A 23,853-nucleotide genomic window follows, 5' to 3' on the forward strand; every position below is an offset into this window, starting at 1 on the left:
GGGGGTGGTCGGCCGAGATAGAGCGCCGGCAGAGCGAACGGAGAACAGCGGGAGCGTTTTTTTGCCGGCTGACTGCGGCGTCACGACGCCACCTCAAGTCTGCTGGTGACCAATCGCTGTGAAACCGGCCTCATTAGGACACTTCTCCAAAGCCACATCAAAGGCCTCCCTTTTTGTACCGGGAGTGACACCACAATCCATGGGATATATTTCAACACCACCAACTCCTCCATCACCACAACTTCACATCTCACGCTCCGAGAGCTCTGGGAGGCTGGGAGGCTGGGCCCGGGTTTTGGGACATTTTAAGATGAGAGCTGCCGAGCAGTGGATGCAGTGCTAATTAATACGTAATTATGATGATGATCACGAGGATAGGCAAAGGACGGACGACGCCTCCATTAGCCCCCCCCCATTCCCCCCTTCCAGGTGATGATGATGAATCTGGGTCCTGATGCTCTCTGACATTGGGCACGCATGGACAGAGAGGAACTTTTTCATTTTGTTAAGTCAGCCGGCTACAATTCAGGGCGACATTTTTTCCTTTTCTCCTTTTTTTTTTTGTCACCGGTATAAGCCACCGTCCATTTTTTTTTTCTTCGGCCAGGGCATTCACACTGGGTTGTAAATATCTCAGGAAGGAGAGGGTGACCTCGTTTCCACCTGATTTTCTACACACACTCACACACACATGCACACCTCCTCTCTTCTGCATTACTCTAATTGGAGCCCAGAAATGAAACCTGTGCCAGACGTCCCCTCCCTGTCTGTGTCTAAATCACTTTCTCTGCCTTCCTACATGTCAAAGTCACATTTCTGTCCGTCTGTTTTTCTGTCAACATCTTTTCATTCCCATTTCTGTTTTTGTATTTATGTAAAATTCGCCACATCTGCTAGTTTTTGTTTACAATAAAAACCCAAACCCACGACACTGCTGAAGGTCATTTAGTCCTATTTTTTGTTTTGGTCCATTACCACTGCATTTTTTTGCAACAAAAAAAGCCAAATAAGCCGACACGAGCCTTTTCACCAGTGCAGCTAATTCACTGCAGACTCTAAGTGCTGTAGAAACCACAATCAACAACAGTTTTTATGGAAATTACTAAATACCGCTCCCACTGTGAGATTTATTAGCCATGCCTCGACTGAAATAAACACAATTTCACAAGTTCATTTGGGAATTTGCTCCGGCCTAGCACTCATTTGTGGACAGAAAGCAAGAAAAGGGGTCAAAAGGCTGGTTCCACGCGACACTAAATCAAGTGCAATTTGTTGAAACAGTCTTAGGTTTGTGTTGCAGCAGCAGCAGCTTCTCACACGCGATTCAACACGGAGACGACTTTAAAACCCAAGAGCCTCGTTGGTACGAGTTAATAGATTTGTATCGTGAACTGAACCTACGTTCACAGTCTGTTAGTGAAGCTGGTCAACGTCGTTGTCGTTAATCAAAGCGAATCCACACAAAAAGGCTTGAGTGTCTCATTAGTGTGAGCAGTGAGTTTCCCCTAAGAGCAGGTGACATAGTTACTTGGGAGGCAGGTACATATCATGCCATATTTAGCACAAGGTAACAGAAGTAGCGCTGGGTCATTTGAAAAGCTCACAGAGGAAGTTCATAACCAGTGTGTGGACATGGTGTCTTTTTATAACTGTTTATCAGGTTATTTTTATTGTTTTTCCCTCAAATCTTCCATAACAGAAAAGTGTATTTACTCCTTTGTTAAACTACGTTTTAGTGACAACCATTAAAAAAAAATCATTTTTTGTTTAATGTCTATATTATGTGGAAATTGCAAGTATTTTAGTTTTATTTCACAGTTTTCATTTTTAAAAACTGGCTGGTTAGAAAACATTTTTTAGCAAATAGAAGGCAACTAATAGCTGCCAATAATAAAAGGCAACCGAAAAGTGTGAAAAATTCCCAGCCATGACTGACAGAGACACAGATGCTCTCCTACAACACAACAGTCTCTAAAGACTCAGGTTAGCCAATCAGAGCACAGGAGGCCAAGAGGAAACAAAGGTTAAAAAAAAGAAAAAGAATACAACATCCAAAAACCTATCAGACACCCTGAGCAGCACCATTATGATAATGGCGGTAATGGAATATTATTAGTGCCAGCGGCTGTTAAACACCAAAACAGCAGAAGGAGAAAATCTCAGCAGTCGACCTGGAGACATTAAACCAAGTTAAATTAGGCCTGGTGATACGCGTCATTACCAGTGTCACTTCTCATGGTTTTTGCTGTAATCACATCCGCTGCCGTGATGAGACTTGCCTGTCGGCAGCTTCTCGTGATGAGAGATCTTGACGTGCGTGACCCTTGTTGATCACCCGGAAAGACTCCAGATGACATGACGGCACACGGTGTGGGATCGTCTGACTTGGGTTGAAGGAAGAATTCAATTCACTCTTTCAGCTCACGGTTCACCGCAGGTGTGAGTCAACAGTTGGGGCTTGACATGAGCTAATGTGCTAAGCTAGTCAACGGAAAAGTGCTCTTTTCTCTTGCTGTTCCAGTCGGTTTTTTGGAGAAAAAAAAAAAGTTCTTTCAGGCGTTTAGGTTCTGCCTTATTGCCCTCTTGTTTGACCCTGTAGGGGTCAGTATGGCCCAACTGAAGTATCAGTACAGACACAAAGCTGCAGAAGAGACGGTACATGTGGAGTTCCAAATTGAAGGACTGTGATTAGGAATGGAAAAATAAAAATACTTTTTGATTCAACCCCATAATTCAGCCACAAACGGACCAAAAACAGACACGAGGGGAGTTCAAAATGACAAAGTGTCTTCTGAGATAATTAACCTGAAACACGTCTTTATACCTTGTCAGAGCGTCCTGCAGAGGTCACTTTGGAGAATTTAGTTCGGGAAGCACTGTGTCATTCTGACGACGGACGTTGGGTCAGGTGGTGTGGTGTTTGGCTGAGCGGCAACGCCGGGGTGAACCGGAGATTCTCAACACCTGACAGTGACTCGCAGTGACTCCACTGTAGTCCACCAGGTTCATATCAAAGTCACCTTTTATCCTCTGTCATCATTTTTAGAATATCACCATTCCACATAAAAGACCTAACACGTTGATAACCCGTGCGATATAAAGTGCACGAGGTGTGAGACGTCTGAACCGTCCGTATCAATCAAAGTAATTCAGCTGCAAATAAAACAGAAGATACAACTAAAACTAGCTAAAGGAGAACAAAGTGAACTTTTTTTTTATGATCAAAACCATCTCCCTTCCTCCCCCCCAGTCTTTTTGTGCCCCCCCCCCCCCCCCCCCCCCCCCCCTCTCCCCATCAAAAGTAGTCGCTGTAGTCGTCCCAGTACTGTTTAATGAACATATTTCCAGTCCACCCACACTTAAATTCAGAGCTGCCCACATCAAAGCACCTAGGAGGAACCTTGACTGTTGCTGGGATGGCGTCTGGGCCGGTCCACCTATTATTGTTTATGTGAGGGTGAGGCTGCAGAATCTGGGAATGTCCTCCCCGTCTTCATCAGACAATGTATGAAAAGACACTTTTTAACAAAAGTAAACTTGTTTCACACGTTGACCTAAGAACAACCTGTGAATCTTATGCCTATATTCTCATACACCCACTGAGTAGTCGTCTCCTCTGTTTAACTTTTACTGTCATGTACGTGGCTCTAAGCAGACATTTAAGGACACGGCAGGATTTTAATTGGAGAGATCTGACTGAAAAGTTCCAGATCCAGGTCCATAAAGCAGAGCCGGGCAGGAACGCTGTGAAATGTTTTAATTAACGCAAGGGAGCATCCCATAATAGAACATGACAACGTGATGTTGTGGGAGACGAAACTCTTAGCATTGAGTTCGGCCTTTGAAAAGTACAAAGCCACTGTAGTTACTTTGTTTTGGTTCTGCCTTAGTTTAAACCCCGGTCACCTCCAAGTACCTGATCGATATCCGTGGTTGTATTCTGAGTTCACCAAAACCAAATGAAGCTTTTACTCATTGTTGTCATTGTTGTGGACATCAGGTGTGTGTGTAGAGGTAGGCAGCATGAATAGAAAAAGTCAAGCCATATATTTTCTAATAAAGGAGCCCTAGCTTTTTTAAAGGTGATTTCCTTAGTTGATGTTGTCAATATCAACATACATATATATGGTAATAAAAAAAAAAAAACAGCATCATCGAACTCATTAATGTTAATGTTAAACTCAAATTTCCTTAGTTGAATCCGTCACTATGAACATACATATATATGGTAATACAAAAAAAAACAAAAAAACAGCATCATTGAACTCATTAATGTTAATGTTAAACTCAGCTATGAGACATCAAACATAAGGTATAAAAAAAAAACCCTGGCACAAAATATGTTGTCCTTTGTATTGGATCAAAGGCCTACAGTATTAATATGTATTAGTTATTAGTGGCACTTGACCTTCCTATTTTCACACGGCAGTTTTCAGGAACCACCTTTCCAACATATCGTGACCAATGGTCGGGTGCCCCTGAAAAAAAAAATAAACCCACGACACCAACAGAAATCCCCAGAATGTTCCTTCTTTCTGAATCACAGCATGACACCAAACAAACAGTCACCAGTTCACTGGTTTGAACCACTGTCTTTTCCTATGGCACTTGTTCTTTCCAATGTGTGTTTGATTTGGTTAGAGTGGCTTCAATCACAGTTAAAAAAAAAATGCAATTAGGCGAAGCCTTTCCTCTGTGACCATCGGCTCGGTGAGGGACTGGTGAACCTGCCTGCGCACATTTACGCCATTAATTTCTGTTACACTGATCGATGTTAGTTCCTCTCTGCTCTGTCGAAGTCTCTTTGCCTGAGTCGATGCGACGCAGCTAGCTTCACCCGAGCCTTGTGGTTTAAAACGTCTTCCTGCTGGAAGGTTAATAAGAGGAGGCAGCTGAACCACAACAGTGAGGCCACAAGCCATAAAACTCAGCGGTTAACTTAGAATAACTATAAAACTCAGCAGAGCTAAGGTGAACAGAACTGGGTTATTAACTGTTGAAGGTTCCTCCTGCCTGACCGCTGTCATTCTACATGTACCGGTGTTTGACACCGCTTCAAAATAACAATTACACCTGTTATCATATATATATATATATGTATATATATACAGACCTCATTATTGTGCTTTTATGTTCATAACATTTTTTTTTTTCATATTTGTATCTGTATCTCTAAGACGGTTCAGTGTCAACAGCCTCTCGTTATTGCAACCTCGCCATGAATGTTGCTTCCGGCGCCTGGACATAAAGCGAAATGTGCTGCAGACAAAGTGGAGGGCTCTTCACGCAAAACGGTGTCAACAGTGTCAGAGATATTTCAGTCACTCCCTGGAGCCTCCGTCTCACGCCCTTGTATTCTGAAACGTTGTGCTAAATACTTCAACCACGCTGACATAACACGGTGTCTCGATCACTCTCCAGGCCGTGTGACAGTGACAACTGTGCGGTTTGCGTTATTGAGATATATTCCTTCTAGGAAAACCAGAAAAAGTACATGTGGTGAAATAAAATAAACCCCACTTTAACTTACAGTGTGGAACCTGAGCCTGTTTAGTTGAACACAGCACTGATATGCTTGCAGGAATTTAAGAAAGAGACTCTCTTTTTGTTGTTGTTGTTTCTAGAGCCGTCAGCTGACATCTAGTGGAGAAGGATCTAGTGGAAATGTTCTGCCCACAACAAAATAATAATTTTGATTTTATTTTTAATTGTTTTTTATGGTTCTCTGCCCTGTGATTTGAGACTAAAAATGCATATTGGACATTATTTTTTATTTCTGTTGTCTAGTAGAAATAAAATTCTCCGTTATCTTAGATTGTTTTTTTTAGCACCAACAGTATTACACAGTAATATTTTATTATTTTTGTATTCATTATTTTTTGACAAATGATCAACACAGTATCAAGATAATACCCCAAAAGCTAAAAGGTACACAGGACAAAATAAGACTAGAAGGTAACTAATGGTGCTGAAAATTTCAACAAAAACATCAGAAATGAACATCAAATGAATTCAGTCTCACCAATTTTCACTGTTTTATCACGTTGGTCGTCACGTTGCTGTCATGTGGCCTCGTTAGAGGGTAATTTCAGTAAAAGCTGATGTTGTGAAAGGCTGAATGTATTAATTTACAACAGACAAACAGCCAACGTCCTGAAAGGAACCTGAGGCTTTTAGGATGGAGGTGAGAGTATCGGCAGTGGCTGACAGCCGGGTGGAGCGCTCGTTATTTTCCTACGCCGTCGTTTGGAGGCAGTAGAATCCAAAGAGATAAATCAATTAATCAATTTCAGCTTTTTTTGTTTTATGTGAGGTAAAACGTCACATCGATGTTGTCTGATTGTCTTGTTTATAACAACCCAGTGAGTGTTCTCTCCTCCTTAATTTGTGTGGAAGCTTCTTAAAGTCGGATTATTTTTTTTTTCCCCCTCACCTCTCATCTGCGAGGAACAACATAATCATGCAAATGAGCGAGTGCCGAGGCAGAGCTGCAGCGTGAGTCTGAGCAGTCTGGCGCGGTCCAAGTTTAAGATGTGAAATGTGTGATTTGACACAAGTAGCACAAGGTAACTCCGATTTAATGCTGCCATGAATCAAAAGAACACACTCTGTCGGCCATAAATCCTGTGTTAAAAGGTGGGTTGTGTTTCTAACAGTACTTCGTTAATGAACGTCCCAGACTCTAACACGTGGGGCTCCACTCTGTGGAAGGATGAGAACAAATCAATTCTGTTTTTAATGAAAAGTTAGGTATCAGAAAGTTTTTTTTTTTCTGAGTGCGTTCTTTGGTTACGACTTTATCACATTATTGTGGCGATATTCATGTTAGTGAAGAGTTAAAAAAAAACAATCTTTAAATGATATTTGAGGAAGAGTTAAATACGAGGCACGGAGTGGTCAACATGACGGGAGGTTAAATAGTTAATAGTTACTCAGTGACTGGTCTGTAAACCTCCGTCTGTGGGTGGAGCTGAATGGCCGACTGTGCTTCCCTATTAGGATAATAGCAGCTCTGCCTCTCCGTTCCTTTTCTTCATTAACTTCATTGACCACCATTTACCTGAAGAGTTGAATCACATTTTTTTGACCACACATTTCATTTGCTTCGATGTGATTGGCTAGTATTTGTAAATTAAAAAATACAAATAAATAGTCTAGAAGTTAGTGGTGCTTTGGCCCAGGGGCAATGTCTCTGTCATTGGTGTGAAACCTCAGGGTTCACCTCCTGGGCAAGTTCGAATCCCAGTTAGGGCGGTGGGTACCTTCCAGTAGACTCACCACCTGCAGGAAGGTTTAGGTACGGTGCAATGTGATTTGGGTGGCGACTGCTGCCCTCGCAACCCGGTAACGGATAAGTGGATGAAAATGGATGGATGGATGGATGGAAGAAGTTTTCTTCCTACAACTACTAAGATGGAACAGTTTTACCAAGTGAAGTTGGCAGTAAAAGTGTGTCATAATCTCAGTGTTTTAGTGTCGTACAGTTATGGAGCTAGAACAGTCTCAAAAACAAATATTCACAAATATGGCAGATGGATCTGTGGCGCGGTGTAGTGACATATACAGGATACAGTCGTGTGATTGGCCGCAAACGAACGAGACATCTGATTGGCTGCTGAGATACCCCATGTAGAAAATGAGTCTCAAAAATCACAAACAAATGCAGGGAGTTTTACAAATTAAAAGCTCATTATAAATGCACGTTAGACAATTCACAAATATATTTTATGAAACAAATATCTTCACATATTTATTGTTTTTTTAAGACTGTTCTAGCTCCATATACAATCACCCGGGTTGTAATTGTTTTTTTGGCCTTACCTCACCTTTGTCTTTTGATGCTATAATTGACCTTATATCATGTAGTTACTTCAGCATTAAGCCACACAAACTCCTAATGTGAGCGCAGCTCTTTTCCTGCTCGTTTCCTGTTTGTGAGTTGATTAGCTCATTCCCAAATATATTCTCTAATATTTGGACTCACAAATCAACATGTGGAGTCCACTGACAACTACAGACAAATGGCATCTGATAGTCCTGCAATCTCCTGGGCTGGATATTAGCAGCCCGGTAGATAACATCCATCAGCAGAGTCCCCACGACTCGGGTAATGACATTCACAAAAACATCCAAAGTCCCTTCCACTCCCACGACACTTATCAGATGTGCATTAAAGTGGATTCCGAGCTGCGTTCAGGTGAACGGAGCTGCAGCCGCAGCCCGGTCCCAGTGACTTGGCTGCTTTACAATCCCTCCTCACATAATGGATACCAATTAACTGAGTGGGTGGCTTTACCCAAATCTTGATTCAGAATTGGGCTTTATTAAAAAGAATTACAACATGGCAGGGTGCTTAACCTGACTGGCGCCAGAGCCACGAGAAGAAATGTAATCCCTGAGGCCGGAGCTGATTAGCTTATCCAAGCACAGTGACTATCTGTAGCTGCTGCAGCTGGGGACAGTATGTACGCAGTGTAGTATACTGTGTATGTACAGTATATGTATATATATGCAGTACGAGGTACAGGGAGGTGTTTGGTTTACTTCAGTAATTTATTACCCTTTTTTTTTTTGGACTGCCGTACGTCCTGTCCAGTTCAAGGATATTCGACATCACAGGCAGCAGAAGATGACAGCAGAGCTCTACTGTTTTCTGTAACGAGGTCGAAGGTCATACCGGCTGATTGAAAAACATCTTTGTTCTTGAAACACCTTTGGACGTGGAAGTGATAAAACTCTTTTTGGTTTTGACGATCAGTTTTCCCTGTAGATTCTGTCAGTTGACTTTTCTTTATGAGTAGCATCAGGACCGTCAGTGTTTCTCTGTTCTGTTTGTCGGTTGAAATACCACGGGTAGGGAGTCAAGAATGATTTTACGGAAACACAGCCTTTCCTGTCTTGTTCCTATTCGAGGTTTTGAAGGAGAACATGTGAATCAAGGACCTTGATTTTTTTTTTTTTTTTTTTTTCAATTATTTTTGAGAAAAATAAATCTGGTCCAGTAATCTTTTTATATCTACAAAAGAAAAAAAATACTATGTGTTAATGTTTTGACTTCAGCTTGATATATTTGACTCAACAGATATAGTATTTACATTTTATGGAGTGATAATAACAAAAATTTATTTGATGTTTGTTTGGCTGCTCTCACAATCCACAAACCTTCTCTTCAGAAAGATTTCTGACGGCAAAAAATATCTGTTGTTGTAAAATGTTTTACTACAAATACTTTTTTTAATATATCAGGGAAACAAGTAAAGCAAAGAACAAACATTTCCATATATTTGTCTATGGAAACTGAAAACATTGATTTCCAGCACCAGTTGATGGAACTAAAATAATTATTTGCAGACATTTGTATTTTTCTTTTTTTTTTGCATCAGTCATGTGGCTCCCCCTGGATGGGAGCCATGCCCCCCCCCAAAAAAGATTCTTTGATTTACAAAATTACAAAGAAGCCTCACAGTAAAGGAAACCATGTGTTAATCGCTGTCAGATGTTTGTGCTACAACAGAGCTGGTTTAAACTGGTTTGATTTCTAGAATCATCAAAGCTTTTGGTGAACAGTGTGTCTAAAATATTTGAGCAAAAAACAAAAAACAAAAATTTGTTTTTCCTTCATTTTTCCGTGTTGCCACGGGTTGAAAAATCAACTGAAAGCTTCTCCTCTGTGTAGTGATTACGACTGCATATTTATCATCCTATAATATTTACCACTTGGCCTATGCTTGACTGGGAATTAATCAGGAGGTATTTAACGCTTGATAATCCATGATGCATCTCGTTCGTTGCTACGAAACGTTCACGTCAATCAAAAAGTGCATATGAAATGTAATTTTAAAAGAAGATGCAGAGGCAACTTCCAGCTGGCTTGTTAGACTCCGCTGGCGAATGCTGAGCCTTGCAGGTACAGACATCTTTTTTATTTCTGCCAGTTCTGTGTTTGCCTGCCCCTTGTCAGTGTTTATCTACGGATTACACCTTGTCTGCATGTTGCTCTCCAATTGCTGTTTCATCTTCCTGCTTAACAAGCACCTCTCTTGGACGGGCACTGTGTTGCGAACGTGGTAACAGTTTATTTTCTCGCCGCAAAATAGGATTTGTATAAAAGGTGTTTGGGATTTAGCAGTTTTTTTTTTTTTTTTTTCCCCACTTCACTATGTCGTAATTGTGTTCAAAAGTATTATTCTAAATCTCTCACTCTTGTAAGCTGGTAATTGAAAAGTCTGTTTGTTGAAGCAGCTGCTGTTTCAGTGTATAGATGACTGTCCTGGGCTTTGAAGTAGGTTAGCTTGTTACTCAGAGGGAAATCCACAAATACAGTCTTTTATTAAAGGTTTGGCCTCGAAGGTGAGTCCAGGAGAACACAGCTATATGTATATGTAAATATATATACAGTATGTATCAAGGTTGGGTTCAACAGGACCAGGTTTTACACTGAAGGTAAATTCAAACTCATTCTATATATTTTTGGGGATTTTTTTTCTTCTAATCTAAAACAGGTTTTGTTTTTCAAAAAAGGTTAAAAACGCTGGTCTAAGCCGACAGTACGTGATAAGAAGTAATTCAAGGACAAGCCCCAGCACCCCCCGCCGCACCCCCGACACACGTGACCCCTATTGGTGGAACATTTTGGAGCACTTGTGCGTAGCCCACGCTGTGATGACCTCAGCATGTGGCAATCAGTTTCACTCCTTCCCTAATGACCACATGCTGCTCTGGCTACGAGATATCTGACGTGTTTTGACTAAGAAGTTCTGACTGAAGCTAGAATTCATTGTCTCTTCATAACTTTTAACTCGTAAAAAGTTAATTTTTTTTTTAACTAGGGCTTGATCCAATTTCTGTGTTTAGTGCAGTGAACGTGGTGCCAATTTTGACTTAACTTCTTGTGCTCTGGCCAATATAGATTCTATAGGCTGCATCAGCTCAGTGCTGCATGGAGTGCAGCCCTCACACACACACACACACACACACACACACACACACAGAGGCTTGATATTTTTGTATCCAGGCAATTAAAATGCACTAGGATGTCTATTAGTGTACTGCTCCATGTGACAGTATGTCACTGTTACTAAACCTTGTTAAACCTAGTGGCCGCATACGGTGATACAGTTCTACTCTTTTAAACCTAGTGGCCACATACAGTGATACAGTTCTACTCTTTTAGTCATATTAAAAAATTAAAAAATAAATAAAAATGCAGACTAAATACACGACCACAGTCTCCAAAGTCTAAAAAAAAAACATGCAGTTTTTGGTTCATACTGTATGAACCTGTACAGTTACCATAGTTATGACTGTAATTGTATATTAGTTTCTAACTGGGATTAACTCCTGGTTTGACCCTGAAATAAATCTGACCATTGAAAATGATATATAAATATTATTATGTTTATTTTGTTTATGTTTAACTGGAAAAAAAACAGCCTGTCACTTATTATAATATGACAAAGAAAACGTCTATAAATTCCTCAACTGTTCTTCTGCTGATATCACTAGTGATGCAGAGGCCACAGAGAGTGTGTAATTCATTTGTGCCATGATTTCACACTGCAAAATAATTTAATATGAAGCAAATAGAGTACTATTTTTTATGTTTATTTATGATTAATTTAGGTGAACATGGTCAACAAGTGCTGCCCAAAACCTCCACCACCGCCACCACCGCCCGTCACCTCCTCAGATTAGTAGATTTTTAGTTGAAATTTTACGCCTTCTGTCGACTTTCTGCGGTTGATTTCAGCCCCCAGTCACACACTTTCACTGTACATGGCTGTAAATTGCAAAAACATGCAGTAAAAGCAGGGAAACTCATTGCAGTAAGAAACAAGAATCAATACGATGAGTCTTATTGAAGGCATGTAAGTCCAATCAGGGAGACATTAGGCTGCAACAGCGCTCTCCTGTGTCTGACATCAGCAATTTGCTGGTAATGGCAACTTTCCATTCCTGGACGATGGTGCTGCTGCTGCTGCTGGTGGTTGGTGTGAAGACGACCCCCATCAACCCCCCCCCCACCCCCCCCCCCCCTGACCCCTGTATTCTCTGCTTATTCCTCGTGTTGAGTATTTTCTTAGAGGAGCCATTGGCATCTTGTCAAATTTTGCCTGAAGCAAATTAATTTGCAATGAAGTTTTTTTATGTAAATGAATATGGTTCTTGATTCCTGAAAAAAGACGAGTCGGTCGACAAAACTGGTAGAACTCAGCACGGCAGGATTCTTTCTTGGTTGGGCTTAAACCCAATCCTGGTCAACTTCCCTTTAGTGCCTTTTTTATCGACACTTTTATGAAAGGAATTTACAGTTTGGCCAGATGACAGATGAGAAGATAAACATTTTCCCGGAGGAAAATGAAACACTCAATCACAATTACCGGATTACGGTCTATATTTTAAAACTGACAGGCCGTGACTTGATTAAACAGCCACTTCACAGATGTTGCACGTTGCTGACGTGCACCTCCGATCACGGGGGGCTAATTGCAAAGAAGCATGGAGGAACACCCCCCGCTGGGCCCTAAGTACACAAAGTACTACATAAGTGACTACTGATGATAGTAACTCAGAAAGAATCAGGTCACTACTTTGTTTTCCTGCCTGGTGAACGCTGCTGTGTACGTGTTTATGGTCTCAGCGTTTGAGAAAAACATTAAGAGTTTTAAATGTGCACACGTTTAGTCTCTGTTACACAACGGGCCAAGATAAACTATTACAAAAACTAGAACGAGGCTTAGGGGTCACAGTTGTTGTGTTAGAATTCTAATTAGATGTGACAGATTTTGCCGTAGGAACAGTGAGAGCACGGGCTGGAAGAACGACGTGGAATGATGAGTTTGTTTATGTCGATGTCGTCCTCTGAGAAATCAGCATGAATAACTGAGATGTGCACAGGTAACCTGTCAATAAGTTTAATAATATTTAGATTAGTTATGGACTTTTCCTTTGGAGAGCTCGGTCTTCACTCAGTATTAGGTCAAAATCGTCTGAGAAATGATTGAAAAAAAAAACCAAACAGGTTGCTCTTTGTTAGGATCACCTGTCGACTGTCACCCGATTCTGACGCTGTGACTCTGCAGTAACCTTACTTCATGTCACACACGTGTTACATCATGAATTCTGTGTGCACTCTGTTGGTGCTGTGGAAATGACACAGAAAATCCTGGAAAAACATCCATTCACCGGTTGTTTACACAAATGTGAAAAGAAATGAGTTGAAACAGAAAATGATCAGGAAAAAAAATTCAAATTAATTTTGAGGATTGGCTCCTCATGTCAAGGACCAGTTATGATGTCGACCACTGGGCATTCAATATCCATCATATTTGATCAAAAAGACTTTAAAAAGTCAACAAAAAAGAGAGAATTAAAATAGAGAACAGAGTTTTTGACCTTGTTTCACCGGTGTTTTGATCATTGCCTTTCTTATTAATATTAAAGTTCGTCCGTCTCTACCTTCACTCTTTCTTGTTGGTTCCAATCTGTCGTCCTCCTTAGTTCTTAACCAATGACAAGTCTCGCTGCTGATGTTACTGTAGTTACCGCGACTCATTACGCATCTTAGCAAGGTCTGTGACTCACCATCGGAAGCTCTCCTCTTCTGGCTGTGACTTTGAATGTTTTATACATAAAAAAGCTGCTGTTTTTTCAGAGTTGATTCCCTGAGAAAGATGAAAAACAATGTTTGGGAAACATTGGGTATTAACACTTGTTCAGAGGGTAAACGAGGGCAAACAATCCACCAGAAACAGACGTACGTCTGGAACACTACTAAGAAAACATGTTTATCCAGCAGTTACCATCCAATCCATCCATCCATATATCATCTTTCCTGTTGTCATGCCATCCTTCTATCCATCCATCCCAGTATCCATACACATATACAGATATACATAAATATCTATATATAATGTCATTAAATAACACACAGTCTTTTATTTCGTATTAGTTACCTGGTAAAAAATAAAAAATGGACTCCTTTTATTCACTGTGTTTTATAACAAATTCAATGCAGTCATTTTCTTTCTGAACTACATCCTTATTAAAACGATGTGTCTGTAAATGAACTATATCCTTATTAAAACGATGTGTCTGTAAAGTCAGCCTTTCGCCCCCTGAAGGATAGATGTACAGTTACGTTCCAAATGTATAAAACTCTGCAACCCTGCAACAACATAGGAATGACTATTAAATAATCCGTAAGGCCACAAAAAAAGTAATAAAACATTCTTCATTTCTATTTAGGCCACGGTTATGGAGGGGAAAAAGTGTCTTCCAGGAGATATGCCCTCATTCTGACAGCCGGGATCGTATTTGTAAAAATGATGGATATCTAATTTTCGGCGGAGCCTTACAGTTGAAAAGCTGCCCACGCCTGCTGTTTGTCCTGTCGCTCCGGGTGTTGACGTGCAGTGAAGGTGACAGAAACCACATTGTTGCCACGCCACCCATCTCCCTAACGACTCCGAAGTCACGATCCACCTTTTCTCTGCTCCGTCACAAGTTGACTTCCAGGAGTGTGTGCCCTTAATCACTGTAAAGGTGCCACATATCACTCCATGTTTGCTGAACGGCTGCTACACGAGGCCTTCACTCTCAGGGGAACAGTAATACTTTTTCCCTTTATCTCCAGCAGGTGGAGATGTGCCATAAACACCTGTAGGAAACAATAACCGGATACTAGAACATTCTCTGGGAACCTCCTGTCATTGGGTTAGGAACTAGTCTCATTGATTAGCATGTAGTTAAAGTTAAGTTTAATATTATTAATCAATATTATAATCAATAGATCAAAACATTTTCTGTCTTTATCTGTGCATTTTTAACAGTTTTATTGTTGTTAACCCACAGTTCAGTGACATTATTATATTCACAATTTAAACAATTGAATGGATCACAATACCTAACGTTAGCTAGCTAGCTAGCTAGCAACATGTTTTCTATTGATTTGATGCTAACCCTTTGTTGCACAAATTGCTCAAAACCATGCTCCTTTTAAAGTTGCCATCTTCTTCTTCTTCTGGATCGTAAACGAACCTCAGTAGCGCCACCTTCCAGGCCGGATTGCATGCATATGTTTCTTTTTTTTAATGAACACATTAAAATCCTAATCCTAACGCATACTTGACGCAGACTGAGGAGGAAATGATTGAGTTGCTCCACTGATTGTCCTCTGTCGACTCACTGTCTGCAGCTGCGGCCAAACTCTGGACTCTCTAAGACTGTCCTCCACACCGTGTCTGTCCACTGGATGTGTGAACAAAGCTTAGGTAGAAGTGAAAACAGACTTCTGAGGTGAGTGGTGTCCGGTCAGGCGGGACCACTGGTAATGTCTTCACCTTTGATTCTTAAGAGAACAGAGACAGAAAACAAATGGAGTCTGACTCCTTTATTTTCTGAAGGTGCTGGAACTGAGCGGTCACTGCTGCAGGACATGAGCTACAATGCCGGTGTCTGAGCTCCGGCCAAGTGTCGGAGAGCTGTCCAGTAGGCTGTCAGCCCTGGCACAATGGAAGGAGCAGCCCAGCACCGTTCCCATCTGTATTTCCCTGTTCAGTCACGGCACAACCTGCCTGGTGACATGACTCACACCTCAGTTAATAACCGGTCAGTAGTGGTCAACAGACATCAACGCTGCACTGACGTGTTGTGATGAGTCTACGTGTGTTGTACCTTCATGAGGGAGGGAACAGATGTCACTGAAGAACGTTGGCACACGTGCTCACATTTACGTGATCGTTCCATGTGAGAAATCTTACATTGTAGTGAAATGAGACGTTCTCTCTCTGTGCGGCTGCCAGCGGCCTCGGCCTGATTGGCTGACAGCAGAGACAGTTCCGTCCTCCACTTATTATCCTAATGCTGATTACAGGATTTCCATCCTTTGGTATGTCAGAACACAGAGTCTAAAATTGTGTTCATAATCCCTATTTCAAGCTGTGTTTTTTTATATTTGTTTTCACCCAGTGATGATTTATTTGCAGATTTACTGTATATGTGTTTAAACTCTAAACAAGTCGATGTTTTTTTTTTTTAATTTTATAAAGCAGTGAGTCATCTTCTAAATATCCCAGGAAAAAATAATGTAATTCTTTTTACAGTTAAATTTTCTTATGTGCGTAGAAGGAGGAGACTCAGTGGAGCAGTGGTTACTGCTATTGCCTTACAACAAAAAAAGTCATAGTTCATTCCCTGGTTGTAACTGATGGTATTTTTGTATGAAGTGTTGCTCATTCCTACTGTTCATGTGTGGGTCTTCTCCAGGTGAACTGGTTTCCTCTCATCACGCTGCACTTTAATGCGACAAGAGGCTCGATAAGTCTAGGAGGCGCTAGTGTGACTGGTGTGAGGTGAAAGAGAAAATAATTAATAGTGACTATTTGTGAAATTATTCTCCAAATAACTTTCTACAGCAGGGGTGTCAAACATACGGCCCGCGGGCCAAAACCGGCCCACTTGCAGTTTCAATGTGGCCCGCTTGAAGAAAAAAAAATCGCAAAAACACTTCATGTTGATTTATAAAATAATTATATTCACATATAATTAGGATTTATCTAATGTACTTGTATTTCTTTGCATGAAAACAAAGGGGAAAAACACAGACCTAATCCTTGTACTGGTGCGGCCCACTTGGCATCTCACTGGGCCGTATGTGGCCCCCGAACCCGAATGAGTTTGACATCATCCCTGTTCTACAGTTTTCTTTGGTTTACTAACATCACGAAAAAAAAACGAGGACAAATGGAGAGTTAGTTTTAGACTTAGTTTTGGACACTTTCCTTGTATAGAACAGGTTGAAAACACACACTCACACACACACACACACACAGATTCAGAAACACACACACTGTGCAAATTATTCTCCTCCTTCAGGCTGATACAGCTCAGCAACTGCTTATCTGCTCTGCTTTATTTAATATATGGCAGGTTAGGGAATTAGGAAGACGGAGTCTCAACGTGAAATCTGTGGCTCACAGAAACTCCATGTCACCAGTCACTCATCCTGCCGCAATAATCCGTGTTCTGAGGAAACCAATGTTTCCCATTTTTGTTGTTCTTCGTCCGGTTTGTAGGTACAAACTAGTCTCCCATTTAAATTAGACATTTGGTCACAGAAAGTCACAGATTTGAAACTGAACTAAAGAATTCGGACAGATGTTCACAGCTGTAACAACAGATTCTACAGGTCAGTCACGATGTTTGTCAAACCAGCAAAAAAAAAAAAAAAAAAATCAAACAGTCTGAAGTTGACATTTTAACACCCAACTAATCAACTTATTACAAGCTTAACAAAATCCTGCCTGCAGGTCTTGTCACTCAATTTTGTTAAGATTTCTTTTTTTTGCTCAAAGTTGGATGAAATTCAACACAATTGTCCAGACTTTGTTTTTCTTTCCGGGAAAAACAAAGTCATGTCCTGGCTGCAGTAGATTTTCCTCATTAATTAAAATGTAACTTAAATTTCCAATTAACATTTTCAAATGGATGTTAATGTTCAACTACAGTTGTTCTAGAAACGTTCATTTTACCGTAGTCATTTCTTTTTCTTCAGCTCCACCTGCCTGGTGTCAGCGTGGGGACATTTAGCTCATTTGTCCAGTGTGAATTATCTCAGCACGTGGCAGTTCTACACCATGAAATTATTTTTTCACAGACCTGTATTTTTGAGCTATTATGTAAATGTATTGTCACTGATCTGACTGTGAGCCACAGAAGGAAACTCTACGGTTGAACCATTAAGACACATTTCATTACTAATGAAAGGACCATGTTCATTTACTTTATATACTGTACTCGAATATAAATATGTTAAATACTTTAATGTACATGTTTACAGTTTGTGTGTACACTATATAATTACACTGCTTTGCCCTTTTTCTCCTTAAAGAATCATTTTGTTATATTAAAAACATTAATATTACAACAGATATCGTCACAGTTTTCACTCTTTCTGCCTAGAAAATGTTTTTTTCTAGAAAAATATCTTTTTTTTTTTGCTGGTTTTTAAATAAATCCCAACCTCCTGTGACCAATAAAGATAAAGTGAGCGGCAAATTTCCAATGCAGCAATGAAATTAAAATTAAAACAAACTAATATAATTAAAAATTTTTTTTGGCATAAATTAACTCAGTGCAGTCAAAACACATCAAATTGCCCTGTGGTAATACAAAGAAGACATCTGAAATAATGTTAAACACAGCCTGTTGTTTCACCTTTGACCTGTGACCTCATATGAAAAGTAATGTCCTAAATAATTACATTTCACTTTTCATCCATAAACATGAAGAAAACAGTGGGTTTTTTTTTTCTTCTGACATTGCCTGAGGAAAAACCTGTTAAGATTGATCTAATTCCCCGTGGATATGACAGGCCTGGTGATGATGCCGCCGCTGTCAGCAGCACCAACACAGTCAAGTGAAGCCGCCGCTGTCGCCGCGCCGCTAATTCCAAACATCTAAAAACCTTTTGTGCGTCGTTTGAATCCGTCACTGCCTGTGATGTAATTAGACGTTAAACGGACTCTGGTGATTAATTGAATTTCTCTTTTGCTCAGCCGTGAACCCATCTTGATTAATCCGGTTATAATCAGCTGGTGACAGGGAGGTGTCCTGATATTTCATTTAACCAACGCTGACGGCGCAGACTGACATGAGTTGATCACATGACTCCTCCAAAACAAAGGGGTGTGATTGTTTTTCATTAACATCATTAACATCATCACGTCATCTGTCCATTGATGACATACTGTATGTTGGGTCGGCACTAGTGGTGTATGTTGGCAGTAGTGGTCCAGTAGAGGGGGATATGGATGGATGGATGATAATTACGTAAGGCTGTCATTTCCGCTAATCGGTTTCGTGTCATTGGTTTCCCTCTTCAACTGGTGGGGCGGGTGCCCTTTATGTCCTGTTTGATGAAGGGTCTTTCAGTGTTGGATGAAGGGGAGGGGCGGGGTCCACCGCTGCACCGTTTCTCCTCCTTCTAGCTGGGATCCACACATGGTGACATTTATTATAATAATTTAAATAATACATTTGAATAAAGTCATTGTTCATATGGGCCACGTTACTGTTGCCTAGTATTTGGAAAATAGTTTATTAATTATGTTTTTAAAATACATTTTTACTTATTTTCCATTAAGTTGAAGAACCTTAAATTGGAATTAACATAAGAAAGCAGTTTATAATATTTAAAAAAAAAAATCAGATCAGATTTTTTTTTTTACCAGTTCAGTTGATACTGTTAGTCTACTACGTGTACTACGGCTGTGTGTACCACTGTACTGTTACAGAACAAGGTTACATTAACGTGAAGTGAAACTCATTTTCCATGAGAAACAGAGGAATAGATCAGAAATTGTGTATGGGTGACCTTTGACCCCTGAAGCTGCCCGCTCTCCTCCCTCACTCTACTGTGTGCTGGTTAAGCTAACAGTTTAAATATGGAGGAGGGCTCCTATAGAAACGACAACACAGAGAATCACTGCTGTGTTGGTCTGCTCTCAGTTGTTAAGGTGGAATGAGGAGATCCTTGTGTTTTCTTGGTCGTTGGTTGTAATTAGATCTCTGAAGAAATGTGTGACAAAAACAGCAAATGATTAATGGGTAAATTATATTTAACAGTCATTTGTGATACTGGTTACTGATGCTAAATTAATGTTGTTGTTTTTTTTTCTTTTCCCAAAAAAAAAAAAAAAAGGTTTTGTAATTGAAATATGCCTTCTTTTTTTAAAAAAAAATCTCACTTTTTTGTTAAAAGCCTTCTCTGAGGACTTTTCAGAGACGGCCGTGACACCAGGTCACGACCTGCTGCTTTACCAGTTTGAAGTTTGAATAGACTGCACATGTCTGTGTTTCTTCAGCATTCAAACCTTTTTTCTGAAGTGGCCTGTTTGACTTCACGTGTCTCTGAGCTGAGCAACACTTCAGTGACAGAGAAAGGAAAAGGAAAAGGAAAAAAATAAAACCAGGTTTGGACTTTAAATCCAAGAAACATGAACTGTCAACGTTCTGGTGAACTCACATTCCTCGTCTCTGACAGAAGCACTGAGGGGAGTAAATCTCAGGCCAGGATGACAATGTGAAATGAACCTTGACTAATTGTCTGTAGCGTTTTTCATGGCAGAAAAACAAGGAAACCATTGGAGCTGTTGTGAAGGGAGGTGTGATGTATTTACTGTAGCGTCTGAGCTGCTGCGCTGCCGCCTCCATCCGTGGCAGAGATAGAGAAGTGCAGTCGTTGTTGGGGGAGTTTGGGGTGGGAGGGTGGTGGCAGCAGCAGCAGCAGCAGCAGCAGCAGCAGCAGCAGCATCATCATGTCACAGGAAAGGCTTTTCTCCCAAATCTTCCCATTTGTTCTGTCTTATTCCTCCCCCTTGTTTCTTGTTTCTTATTCTCCCCTTTCTTTTATTTCTGCCGTCGTTTTTGCACCACTACACTCAGCCCATCTCCAACATTTATTTCCACTCTGAAAAATTGAAAATAAAACCGCCGTTACATCACCTTCTCAAACAGAAGTCAAATGAGGACAGAGAAGTCAATAAATACCAGATGAAGTCTAAAGTAGAGTGGGGGTATATAAAAAAAATAAGGAAGATGAAGAGGAGGAGGAGAGAGTGAAGTGATTGGTGAGAGGAGAAGAAATGGACTGGATGAAAACGAGGCCTGATCACAGCTGCTGTGTGAAAACAGAAACGTTTCTGTAGTCGTGACGTTCACGAGAAACATTTTCTTGTCTTTTTGAGACGAGTGTCTCAAGTCAAAACAGTTTACCATTCTAATTTTGGTGATGATGTGTGGTGAGAGGTTAGTGCTGCTGCACTGATGCGGTAATGACCAACTAGTGGCCAAATTTGAATACGACACGTTGTAAACAGTGACACTGTCACCTCAGCAGCGACACGCTGGAGGAGGGAGGAAGGTATCGGATCGATATTGGCAGACACTCCAAGTTGCAGTCTTGGGGTGGGTTAGTGGTTAAGGAAGTGGACTTGGGTCCAGAAGGCTTCAGGTTCGAGTCCCCGCACACTGCGAGTTCACATTTATTCTATGTGATTTCCCAGCCTGGGATCAATAAAGTACAGCTATCTATTGTTGTCTGACATGACAAAGTTGTATTGTACCCTCATAATAATAGCTAGGATCTAAAAGGTCCATGGGTTTTTATATTAACTGTTAAAAACAGTAGAAAACACCACAACGACTTCAGTCACTGTCTCCCAGTGTCGTCTTCAGCCTCACAGAACTGCCTTTAAAATCAGTTGATTGTAAAAAGCTGAGTTAATACATGCCCAAAAACAGTAGCTTTTGAATTCTCCTCGAGAGATTTCGTTCCACGTTCAACTGTAAATGGTGCTTTTGCAAAATTGGAAGTGCTTAGGAGCTGGAGCTAAAAGTTAATAACACTGCAGAGTTTTAGACCTGCTTTGGCATCAGCACAAAAGCAGTGCGCGGGGACTCTCATGACATGGTTTGCCGTGGCCAAGCAGCTGCACGCAAGCCTTACATCATCCGGCGCCACACGGTGATGTGAAGGCAGCTGCCGCCGCTCTGGAGAAAAACCAGTTTCTGGGCCCAGAAGTGACGTGATTAACTGTGCGTTTGAAGAATGTTTTCACCTGTGGACTTCACTGTGAAATGTTTAGAGGTTTTCACTCAGTTATCACGACCTGGTATTTCACTAGTCAAGTCCCACTAACCAGTTTTAACCAGAATGTTTGGTTTAAAAATACACTTCCAGGTTTTACCAGCCACGTCAAGATTCAAAGTCTAGAATAAATTTAGAGGCAAAAGATGAAAAAATGGACATAAAGGAAGATGAATTGAAGGTTACACCTGAATTTACAGATAATATTTTTCAAACTTTGTGATGCTCTTCAAATTAACATGTTTGTTCACTTGTGAAAACAATGAGAAAATAACATTTTTGTTTTAATTTAATTTTATGAATTTGACACACGGTCAGTTTAACGTTCACTGAATATAAAAAAAAAACCCATCTCAGTTAAAACTGCAGTACTCCTACTGACCAAGATGATGTGGGCACTGTAACGCCCACATATAAAAACAGAAAGTACTGTTAAAAAAATACAGAAGGTTTGTGTCGGATTTTGCCCTTTTCTGATTCTCCAAGTACAGACTGATGTTGAGAACCTCCATCAACACAGAGATTGTGATTCTGCTCCACTTCTCTACCATTTAAATGAGACCTCACAGAGGTCAACAGGCGCACGGTTCCACTCTCACCTTCCGTAACCTTGTAGAAAATCGCTCTAAAAATACTGTTCGCTGCAAATGATGGAATCTCAAAAGTGAAAACCTGCAGCGGGTCTTACACACACACAGAGTCGAGTAGAATTTACATTTCTCGTTATTAACCTGGTGATTATCACTTCTTATAATTAACTGAAGCCAGAGCAGAAACAAAATGAGTCAGAATCAGAATGTGAGTAAAATGAAAATAAAAGGTTCAAACACTTTTCCCAATGGGATCAAGTTAGATTGGTTCATTCTACCAGAGATGAATCACAGAGAGGAAAATCTCTCACTCATTTTTAACAGATTGTGGTTTTGGAAAATTGGATTATCCACGCAGCCCATACCTTTGGTGCTGATTTGATGTTGACCAGATGGAACCACGTCCTGCTTCCAAATCAGACGTTTCCTCTTTTTCTTGTTGGTTTCCATGCTTCTCTGCTCAGCAGATGCTGGTGTTAATTGTCTTTGTTTTTCATACAAACACCAAACACCAAGAGCCGTACTGACCTTTTCACCGAAGCCGGTTTCCCAAAATGTCAGCCTGCACTGAGTGCCTGCTCCTCTGGCTCTCAGTGGACATTGCCATTCAGTTTGTATCGTGGCCATTTCCCCACGTTATAGTAGAATATGGAGCTCAACAAGGCTACGATAAATAAGAGCTAACAATTCATTTCTAAAGTTGAATGAGAATATGCCTCGTATATTTCCACTGAGGTGTTTTATCTCTTGGCTTTGTTGTGACAGAGCAGTTTATAACAAGGTTCACTTCACTCTATGTATATACAATATGTTCAGGATGTTTACACTTTATATCAAAATCTGAGACTCTTGTGATGAACCAACTGTAAACTGGTAGTAAACAGACAGTGGTGTTTTTTTTAGTTTTTTTATGGCAGTTCTCTCCTGGAACTCCAGCCTGTAATCTGTCCAACAGTTGGATAAACTGTAATCAAAGAAAAAAAAAGTCAATTAGTGACGAGGAATATTTGATTCTCTGCTCTGTGTTCTGGCATCTTAACATTTAAATCGAAGCTCTAGTCTGTCATTACTGGTTCGATCCCAGCTCCACATGTCTGAGCGCGAAATACACTTAGCTGTGGCAGTACCCACACTTCAATCCAGGGGGCAGTAAAAACAACAAGCGTAGAGGAACAAAACAATTCTCTGGCATGAGAAGACAGACTTTCACCGTTTAAATCTGCTGCGTTGACTACGGCAGATGGAATTTCTTTGTGGATGGAACAAAGAAAGTTTGTCGACGTTGTTGGACTCTGGTGTGGTATTTTACTGGCAACACATCCAACGTTGTGATGTACATCAGACGGTGTCGCCGAAATGCATCGGTCATCAAGTCTGTAGAACTGGACATGGAACCAGGAGCTGCGGTCATCAAGTCATCAAGTAGAACTGGACATGGAACCAGGAGCTGTTGGAAAGATCGTGTTAATAATCTCTAATAATCTCTGAAGTTGCCCCGCTCCCTCTGGGATTGTCTGCAGCCCCCCCTCCACTACCCCACCACCCCCACCCTAAAAAGATGTAATGGTTGTTTAATTCCATCTGGTTCAAATGTGACGTTATTGTGACGTTGCA

General features: G+C 40.7%; 1 protein-coding gene across 1 annotated transcript in view; it reads left to right on the top strand.

The window, feature by feature from the left end:
- ntrk3b (neurotrophic tyrosine kinase, receptor, type 3b) overlaps window positions 1-23,853 on the top strand; it is a 211,612-nt gene that overhangs the window by 36,233 nt on the left and 151,526 nt on the right. The window lies entirely within an intron of this gene.

The sequence above is a fragment of the Cynoglossus semilaevis genome, chromosome 5, assembly GCF_000523025.1.
Source record: "Cynoglossus semilaevis isolate Cse_v1.0 chromosome 5, Cse_v1.0, whole genome shotgun sequence".
Taxonomy (NCBI): domain Eukaryota; kingdom Metazoa; phylum Chordata; class Actinopteri; order Pleuronectiformes; family Cynoglossidae; genus Cynoglossus; species Cynoglossus semilaevis.